Source organism: Pezoporus wallicus, unplaced genomic scaffold (assembly GCF_028554395.1).
Source record: "Pezoporus wallicus isolate ANWC-B61680 ecotype Strahan unplaced genomic scaffold, APGP_CSIRO_Pwel_v1 contig_3858, whole genome shotgun sequence".
Lineage (NCBI taxonomy): Eukaryota > Metazoa > Chordata > Aves > Psittaciformes > Psittacidae > Pezoporus > Pezoporus wallicus.
Window position 1 is genome coordinate 1,112,501 of NW_026638754.1, and position 10,000 is coordinate 1,122,500.

The 10,000-nt window shown below is 35.5% G+C and overlaps 1 long non-coding RNA gene across 1 annotated transcript in view; it reads left to right on the top strand.

The window, feature by feature from the left end:
- The window catches only part of LOC130600688 (uncharacterized), a 15,656-nt gene that overhangs the window by 4,305 nt on the left and 1,351 nt on the right, over window positions 1-10,000 (top strand). Inside the window, exon 2 of the long non-coding RNA XR_008972513.1 lies at window positions 8,548-8,614. This is a non-coding gene — a long non-coding RNA (uncharacterized LOC130600688). The remainder of the gene's footprint in view (window positions 1-8,547; window positions 8,615-10,000) is intronic.

Genomic DNA, 10,000 nt, shown 5'->3' on the forward strand with positions numbered 1-10,000 from the left:
AACTATTAGCAACTTGTCCTCCTTGATCCTCTTAGCATTGTCGGGTATCTTCATCCTCTGTTACAATACTGGAGATACATACTTAAATATGAGATGCTCAGCCCAGAATCTTTAAGGGTGCTAACCACCAAATCACCTTTGAGGCATTTGCACTAGAGTTAAAACAGCTAAGTTTGAAGTGTAACTTCCACTGTTGCTTATCTATCTGAAATAGAAGTTTGTTAAAGAAACTGAAAAACTGTTAAACTAAAATGACATTTTGACTCATAGGGTTTTTTTTGCCTCTCCCTCCCCTAGGCAAACAGTATAATTAAATTCTTCTCTGTATAGGAGTTGATAGTCCTCACTGTTTCCTTGAGAGATGAGTTAATGCTTTCCATTCTTTTTGAAATGAGGTCACAAATAGGAGTGGAAGAATTTGCTTCTTTAAGGCAAAGGTATTTAGACTTCATGACTGGTGCAAGCAAACCATATTTTTCCATGGTCAAACTTTGTTGTGAGTCCACAGGCAAAGTTAAGGTATTGCTTTCCTTACTTGACAGACTCAGAGCAGAGCTAGTAGCTACATTATTCAGACTTGAAACTCTCTTTCAGTTTGCAGCCTAAATGCACACAAAAGAAAGAATTCCACAAAAGTGTTGATTGAGAGTTGAGAATTTCTGGACACAAAATACGTTCTAGGAAACCACTGCTCATTCAAAAAAAAAAAAAAAAAAAATCAGCTATAACTCAAATAAATCATTTTGTGGGTTGAATCAAGCATTTTTCATCCCTTTATTCAGCACGTAGCACGCAGATTAATGGATATGCTTCAGTAACTTCAACAGTGTGTGTTCCCTGAACAATTGGACCACCAAACAAGGGCTTCTTCGGTCTATTCTCACATCAATGAGACACTCAAAAGAGTTCCAGATTACTCCTTTCTCCAACTCCACTCACAAGAGTTCGCTCTGAGTTGTAGACATTTATCTGACATGACTGATGAATTTGGGCAATTATTCTCCCTCTCTCTGGAGATCCACTTTGGCCCTTGCAACTGTAGATCAATTGAATAATATTATAAGACACAGTGTGCATGGACAGCTAGAAGAATCAATGTAGTAAAAGAGGTTTAAAAGCTCTTCAGTCAGTTGGAAGTAGGGAGTAGAGCTGGCATCACTTTCAGTTAGGGACGTGTCTACCTTTCTCAGTACAAGCTTAGCCTTTGATTTCCATAATGACATACATAAAACTACATTCATAAAACGTGTATGAACAACTTCTACTGTAATGGCACACTGAGGCAGATTATCTACCCACTCCTTCGTTCCTGCAGTTTCTGCATGTATTTTGCAATTTATGGTCATTGAGTAGGCAGTTTTGGAAATCTGGCACATGTTGCAATTATTCAAGCAGTAAGTTCTACCACTGAAGAACCAGAAGCATAACCTCATCCAGGATAAGCAAAGGAAAAGTACTTTTTTTTTTGGATTCTCATAAATTGTTAATTGAAGCACAAGGAGGACCATATATGAAGCTGACCACCAACTTCAAATGTGTTCCAAGAGGGATCCCCAAACTAAAGACACAAAGGAGAATCTTAAGGGTATCTGAAGCAGCCACAACATAGCACTCAGCAAGTGTCTGGCCAGGAAAGTACTTGTGGCATCAATGGGGCACAAAGGTGCAAAACCTTTGATCATTTCCAGATTGTCAGGATTCTGCAGGTGTCAGATTTGATTTCTGAAGGTGCTGAAAGACCTTTACACTCTATTCATTCTTCTTCTTACCCCTATAAACAGAAGGTGAAGCTTAGGAGGTAATGCTGGGGTTTGGTGTTTCCTATCACACATAGCCCATCTTGAAACAGAAAATTCTTTCTTGGTTCAGTGCTAAAAGTTGACCACTGATTTTAACATAGTGCAAAGGCAGTTCTTTCTGAAAGAGTTATTGTCTACTATTATTTATTTCTCAGGAAAAACATTTATGGATGCATGTGTTTGTGTTTTCATAAATATACCTGCAAGGGAGAAAAATCAGCCCATATCCACTATGTCTAATCCATTTGATATACTGTATGTTGATTATTTTAAATATTAGGGACCTGCTGCCAATCTTCTCAAACTTTCTCTGCTTTCTTCCAAGAGTTCTGGAAAATTTACTTCTCATTGTCATTCCTGTACCAGCTGAAAGTAGCCATTTCCACAGGTACATGGAAAGGACTGTGTGCTTGCAGCAGCTTCTTTTGTTCTGATGAAACTCTTTTGCTCTGAGATCTTTGTCCATGTGGGATCTACAGCTTTGGGACTGCTCAGTTGTCATAGTAAGATGCTCCTAGGTCTCTCCTGAATATGTATCCTTAAAGCTCTGAATATGTGTGCATCTGCGGGAATAGAAGCCAGGATGTCTATAAACCTCAAGCAGTTCACCAAATTGGTAGGCTACTTTAAATGTCAGGGTGCTGGAAATGCTACTTTCAATGGCAGGGTCCAGAAAAGGGCAACAAAGCTGGTGTAGGGTCTGCAGAAAAATTCTTATGAGGAATGACTGAGGGAACTGAGGTTTTTTTTTTGGTGTGGAGAAGGCTCAGGGGGAGCCTTATTGTTCTCTATAACTACCTGAAAGGAGATTGGAGTGAGGTGGGGGTTCATCTCTTCTCGCAAGAAACAATTGATAAGACAAGAAGTAACAGCCTTAAGCTGCACCAGGGGAGGTTTAGGTTGGATATTTGGAAAAATTTCTTCACAAAGAGGGTTGTCAAGCCTTGGAACAGGCTGTCCAGTAAAGTGGTGGAATCACCATCCCTCAAAGTGTGGACCATGTAGATGAGGCCCTTAGTGACATGGTTTAGTGGTGGTCTTGGCAGTCCCAGTATTGTTTGGACTTGATGATCTTAAAGGTCTTTTCCAACCTAGCTGATTCTATGATTCTGTGACTCAGTAGTTGAAAAAGTAGTCCTCTGTTCTTGTATAAGGGTTATCAGGGAAAAAAAAAAAAAGTCACTTAGTTCTAGTAATCTCATCTATTAGTTTTCAAGTTCTGATGAACAAATTTTGACTCTGGTATGCACACATGTGCATTTACTATCATATTAGTGTTTTCATTTTATCACAAAATTCCCACTAACATGGATGGAAGTTTTTCACAGAGACTGAGGACCAGATACTGCTGTGCCTTTAAATTACTGCACCATCCCAGAAAGAACCACATACATTTCCAAAATATGTCTCTTGGTAAAATAAATGTGTAGAAAATGCAGCTACCCAAAAGTCTCATAATACATGTGAAGATTAGCAAACAGGTTTCATTATTGTTGTCATAATTATTATTAGCAGTTTGAAGGATAAGCTGTAGAAACAAAGCTTCACTGAGGTGTCTCTGTAATGGAGAAGCTCTACATTACCTACTCTATTTGTGCATGTCCTGTGAACTTTCTCAACAGAGGTTGCCTTTTCTGTTTCGGGAGACATGGAGCGTAGTGGCTGTTATAGAGGCTACAGCTGTCCACTGCCACTGTCTGGTAGCATGGTGTACTCTTTGCATCACCTACTAACCAAGCTGCATCTACTTTGATGTTGTATTTTCCTCTGTGTAAATAAAAAGGTACCGTACTCTATAAATGTATTTACAGTAACCTGGCAGATAGTAGCGAGTATGTCTTATTTTCCTTCAGGGAAGTGGAATTAAACATAAGATAAATTCAATAAAAGGACAAGGGCTTTTAAATAAATAAAAAATAAATAAAATTATGTGAAAGAACTGATATTCTCTATTAGATCAAAGGACACTGTATCTTGTCCAGACATGGTAGGTTTTTTTTTTAAAGATCTTAGGCTAAAAAGCGTTTATACAAATGTTTACAGAACTAAAGCCAATGTCCTTTGAAAAAAAGGAATTTTAATTAAAATAAAAGAAAAATAGGTTCTCATAGCACTTAGGAGTTTCAGCATCTTGATTCTTAAATTTTCCCAAATTTCCAAGCTCCCCAGCTGAGAATGTGAAGAGTTTGGAGATCTATTTTTCATAAATATCTTGAAACTAAAGACGCAAAGAATGACAACTCAGTGCCTGAGAGTCCTGGTACTTAGAATTTTAGATTCATAGAATATCCTGAATTGGAAGGGACCCATGGGGATCATTAAGTACAACTCTTGCCTCCACATGAAACAACCTAAAAGTTAAACCATATAAAAAAAAGGTTAAACCATAAAGTTGAGCATTGTCCAAACACTCAAAGACCATCAGGCTTGGAGCTTTGACCATTCCTCTTGAGGGTTTGTTCCAGTGTTTGACTACCCTCTCAGTGAAGATTTTTTTCATAACATCCACTCTGTATTTCTTCTGGTACAGTGTTAAGCCATTCCCTCACCAAGCATCAGAAAGAAAAGATTGTTCCATCCCTCTCTGCTCCCCATCATGAGGAAGTTGTAGACAGAAATTATCCTTCAGCCTCCTCTTTTCTAAACTGAAAAAACAGAGTATCCTCAGCTGCTCCTCATAAGTCATGCCATCTAGTCCTTTCACCATCTTTTTTGCCTTCCCTTGGTCATGTTGTGATATTTTTATATCATTATATTGTGTAGCCCCAGACTACACACAATACTCAAGCGGAAATGGCACCAGTACTATGTATTGTAACAGAGTTTCTTCTTCAACTTGGTTAGCTCTGCTGTGCTCAGTGCAGCCCAGTATACCCTAGGCCCTTTTGGCCCCCAGGGCACAATGTTGGCTCATGTTGAGTTTACCGTCAACCACACAGCTGTCTGAGTGATTTTAGGGACTTGCATACTTTTATTTATCTGGCTATAAGAACTGAACTGATGATATGGAGAGAGCACTGGGCCTTGGCCTCAGCCTCTCCCTGGCACTGGGTTTTGTCTGAGGGGCAGTGTGCTCAGTGCCTGGCCAGGTTCATATGGGCATTTCTGTCATGCTCACCTCCTGATGCCTACCACTGACCAGTGAGGGTTAGGATCAGAGGAAAAGGTCAGTGCAGCAGAAATGAGAAACCATCCTGATACTGAAAGTACTGCTATAGCTGACATCATATCTTGTGGAAAGAGAACAAGATTCATGGAGTTGTCTTGCATTTATGTCTTGAATATTAATGTGTTAACCCTCATTCCTATATAGAGTGCTGTCAGCCCATTGAGCTGGACTGAAAGCAAGCTCCTACTGTTTGCACATTATTTTTGGATCAATTACTTATCAGGTATTTTCAGTTCTAAAATGTAAAAAGTGAAGTTATGGCAATATATCATGCTATTTAAACACAAACGGCTAAATCTTGTATGGATAGCTCATAGGCTAATAATCACATTCCCCTTTAATAAGAATTTCATATGTAAGTAAGGGGCGGGGAGTTGGACTGTCATCAGCATCTGTAAATTACGTGAAACTCTGGATATCACTGTCCTATATTTCCATTTGTAAAATTACTTTGCCTGGACCATTTGTAGAAGGATGCTCATTCACTGATAAGATCCTAATGATACAATGCTTCTTTGCCTTGCATTCAAATGGTTCTCTTTGTGGAGGATATTCACTGATTAATTTTTGAAATTATTAGTTACATAGCAAACCTTTTACAGTGCAATGCAGAATCATAGTCAAGATTCCTTGTGCAAAAATAAAAAAGTTTCAACTATTCTCACTGTTTGAAATATACTGTCTTGGACCTATATCAGCATTTAATAAACCTTTATTGTTCTGCTGTGAGTACATATAAAAATGCCATTGGGAGTCTCAGATGCTTTTTCCTTTAGGGTATTAACACATAAACCCACACCTTATTCGTTTATCACATTCTTGTGGTGAAAGTTTTCAACCCTATCTTAGAATACTGTACAATAGGCATCATGGAGAAGTTACGTGATTTATTTGCAGACTTGCTATGGACAACTGAAAGCATAGGATTTGACAATGTATACCAGCTACCTGTCTGCTGTTCTAGACGAAAAATAAGAAAACACTCCCCCCTCCCCCCCCCCCAAAAAAAAAGCCAAAACAAACAACCACTGCAGAAAATTTGCACACAGCACTTGAAGAAAATACTTGTCTTTAACATAATCATTTACTGAATGTATCTGAGGTTGAACATGCCAATATAGTTTTAGAGCAAAAAAAGACACATAAAATTTAGAAAACAGCCCCATATTAAAATAGTTTTTTGCAATAGGGAAAAAGGTGTTGAATAGTTATTCCATTTCCCAGTTTTCAAAGGTTCTGCATTAAATGAAATCCCTCACTCAGTAGCTCCTGCATTTGCCTGTTTCTGGTGTTAATTATCTTTTGTTTGCCCTTGATAATCCTGAGGTTGGTATGCAGATAATGAAGGCTGCAGAATCATCTCAAAGTGTAAAAAACAATGGCATTGTCAATTCTGCATCACAACACTTTATAAATTATGAATGTTATCCACATTAAGCAGAATGGTAGACTTTTAAAATTACTTCCATGAATAGATTAAATTACAAGTATTATTACATTTCATTTTATTAAGTGCATCTTAGTAGTTATTAGGGCAAATGAACATGTTCTCTCAATTACATAATAACATTAGAACTAAAAATTATGCATTGACACTCCCAAATGCATAATGCAGCATTGTATATTAATCATTCCAAACAATATTTTCAGTTTATATGAAGACAATTATTACTTATTGAACAAAAACAGTCTTATTGATTTATCGTAATTCAGCTCAAAGAATGATTTTTTTTTTTTATATAAAAGCTTTGCTTCTTTTCTGGATAGTTTAATAATTTCTAGCTCTTAGAAAAAAATGTAAGTCTTCTAATTACTCTCTTTTATTAATCTAATTACAATAAGACAAAGTTTATCATATATTTCATTTTTAAATATCCTGGATAAGACAAAGTAGCACACATTCAGCATATACCAATTAATTTAAAAGAACATTTGTTAATTTTACTTTGAGCAAATGGTAATTATTTACACAATGGGTTTTTTAAGTTACAATTTAATTTTCTAAAACAATTCTAATGGTCAGATCTGTGGTTTGTCATGCTGCCTTTTATTCCAAGAAGAAACTTTTATGTAAGTAGGTTAGTAATGTTTAGGACATCATCTAAGAATAGGAAAAGCACCCGATGCTAGCCTGCTGACCCGAGTGGCAACATTTATACTCATTTAAGTGGGAGAAGGATTGAGACCTTGCACAATACAGACATGTGTGGCAGCCAGGTATTTTAGACACCTTCAGAGGAATTTAGCATTGATATTTTCAGATACTTTTACAGTATTGAATTTTTGTTTGACTATATTATGTGCATTAGTTGCAGCCCTTGTAAATGTATTTCTTTTATTTAACCTGCCTAGATAACTATGTCTCACTGTTTCAAATATTTCTAATACTCTGTGTTAATTAGATCCTGTAATGCACATACTGATGTACTGTTATTTACTTTAATGTAACTGGCAATTTTTTCAGCATGATTACTTAAGAGATAATCATTCAATCATTAAAAATGCAACTTTTACACTGTCAGCAATTTTTCTGTAGACAAGAGATTGTTCTCATTTATTTTATTTTTCTATTTTGATTTTAATTTGAGTTTAACACAATTGCTGTCAATATTATTGTCAGATTGTGTCGCTTTATAAAATGTTGGTATGTGCTGAACTGACGTTTTCAAGGGGCATTTATTGACTCATCAGTAAAGTAATGAAAATAAATAAGAGACTCTTCTGGTATTATACATTCCAGCTTCAGATCACAGCCAACAAATCGTCTTTGAAAGTGAATACAAATCACTAAATTTGTTGGTCTAAATAGTAAAATGCCAGCACATGCTTCCTTTATCATATGAGTCTTGAACATGCAGTATGATCTGCTTTATTCAGCAAGAAGAGTATATAAATGTATAGTATTACATACTCCCAGAAAATACAAAAAAAAAGCACATTTTAGGTTGATATATTTTTGCATGTGAACACTGTACACTGTGTCTGAGTATTTAAATGTCCTTTGTCCTTTGTTAGTTGAAACTAACTGCCCTTATGCATCCTACCAGCTGGGGTAGAATTTATGAATCCAACCAGCAGAAAGCCTGTGGAAATGACTCTAACAGTGAACATTTAGAATCAGCAAATGTTCTAATTGGTCATTTCATGGGAGTATGTAGTCAGTGTAATTAGACATTATTTATATTAGCAGTGTATTGGGTAACATAAAATGACTAGGTGATTCTTTCTGGCCTAATGTTATTAACTAAACAAAGTAAGTTAGACTCTTTATCACTGTTACATCAGATTAAAAATGACTGGAACTAATATACATGCAGTTGACAAAATAGCTAGCCTTTTTAGTTCCAATTAGTCCTCAATTAAATTGTATCAGCAGTGGTGTCAGACTTACAGCTACTCTAAATTGTCTTTGAATCTCTCTGATTCTTTTCATTCTCCTTCTTGCCAGTAAGAAAGTTTCAGACATGAAAGTGTTAACAGCTCCTTTGAAACTACTCCTATTTAAGAAGAAAAATCATATTACTTTCTTAATCTTTCTAATTCTATTCTCATAAGATGATCTTGGATTTGTTCCTTTAGCGCAGACTCTTTAGTGCAGTCCTGATTTCTGTATTAATGAATTGAGAAGATGACATCAGGCTCTTAGGTAAGTGTTACAAACTCAGTCATATGATTTTTATAATAAGATATCATATGTAAAAAAAACCTTTCTTACGTCAATGTTTCTTTGAAAAGTAACAGTTGGATGTTATGTAGGTAACGCACAAAAGACCGTGTAGTAGTTTGCAATTTACCTTTTGATCATCACAAGAAAAATTTCTACTGGGAAATGAAAGCCAAACATAATTCACTAAAATTACACTGAATGCCCTCTAATCAATACAGATAAATATAGAGTTTGTTGTTAAATCGATCCTCTCCTTTATAGAGATATACTGTCTTGATTGTTTTAGGGATAATTATTTCACAGGGAATTTTTCAATGATTAGTAGAAATGAGACAACAGTAAACTTGACTCGGAGCCACTGAATTACTATGCTGCAGAGTGCATTTGTCTCTTCTAGTTTGAAGCTTAGTGATATCAATACTGATTTATATCATTTCATGCAATGATGTTTTCCTGAGAGAAATGAAGTGAAGCTGATTTCATTTCAGAAATGAACAGCCTTTGTGTTTGTTTTTCTTTTATAAAATTGTCAGCTCTTGCCAATATAAATATTCACTGATGCAGACTTTCCCTTCCTGCTTTTATCACTTACTCTGATTCCTTGACATATGTCATATTGAAAAAGTCCAGATAAACTTAGGGGAAATAAAAAAAAATGTTTAGACTAGAAAGACAAAGGTTGAACTAAACGATTACTTAAAATGGTGTTACTGAATTATTTCTACACATATGAAAATGCAATTTAAATATCAAAGATTTTGAAAGTCTGAAGTTTTCTGCTTCAGTTTCCATTTGTAGATGAAGATCTTTGTAAGTTTGCATGATTTTAACAGCTCATATACCATAAGTCAATACAGCATTTAAAAATATAAATGAAAAGGGAAAGGAAGAGACAGAGGGATGAATTTCTATAGATGAAATAGATGTAACTGCTTGCAGTACTCTATAGAAGCAAAATTGAATTGCAACACATTGCTCAGAAAAATAGAAGATGCTGCATTTGTTTAACATAAGAAAATACATATTGTAAATATAAATTAATAAAGGATAGTGGATAGAAACTTGAACTTTTGCATCTTGTATTCAGTCATATAAACTTTTCATTAGTAAGGATATGGTGAATTATGTAATTCATAGAACATCCTGACTAGAGAATCTTAATGCAAGCAGTCTAATTGGCAATAGTTACAATTCCGTGCAAAATGAAACAACTCTCTAATGAATAGCATAATAAAAAATTGTTTGTTTTTCTCCCTGAAATTATCATTAAAGCTTAATGTCTATTGCAAGGAATTCCTTTCATTTAACATCAATTTTTTGTAGTATGTGCTTTTAAATGAGCTCTTAATTCTAACACCTTTTCAA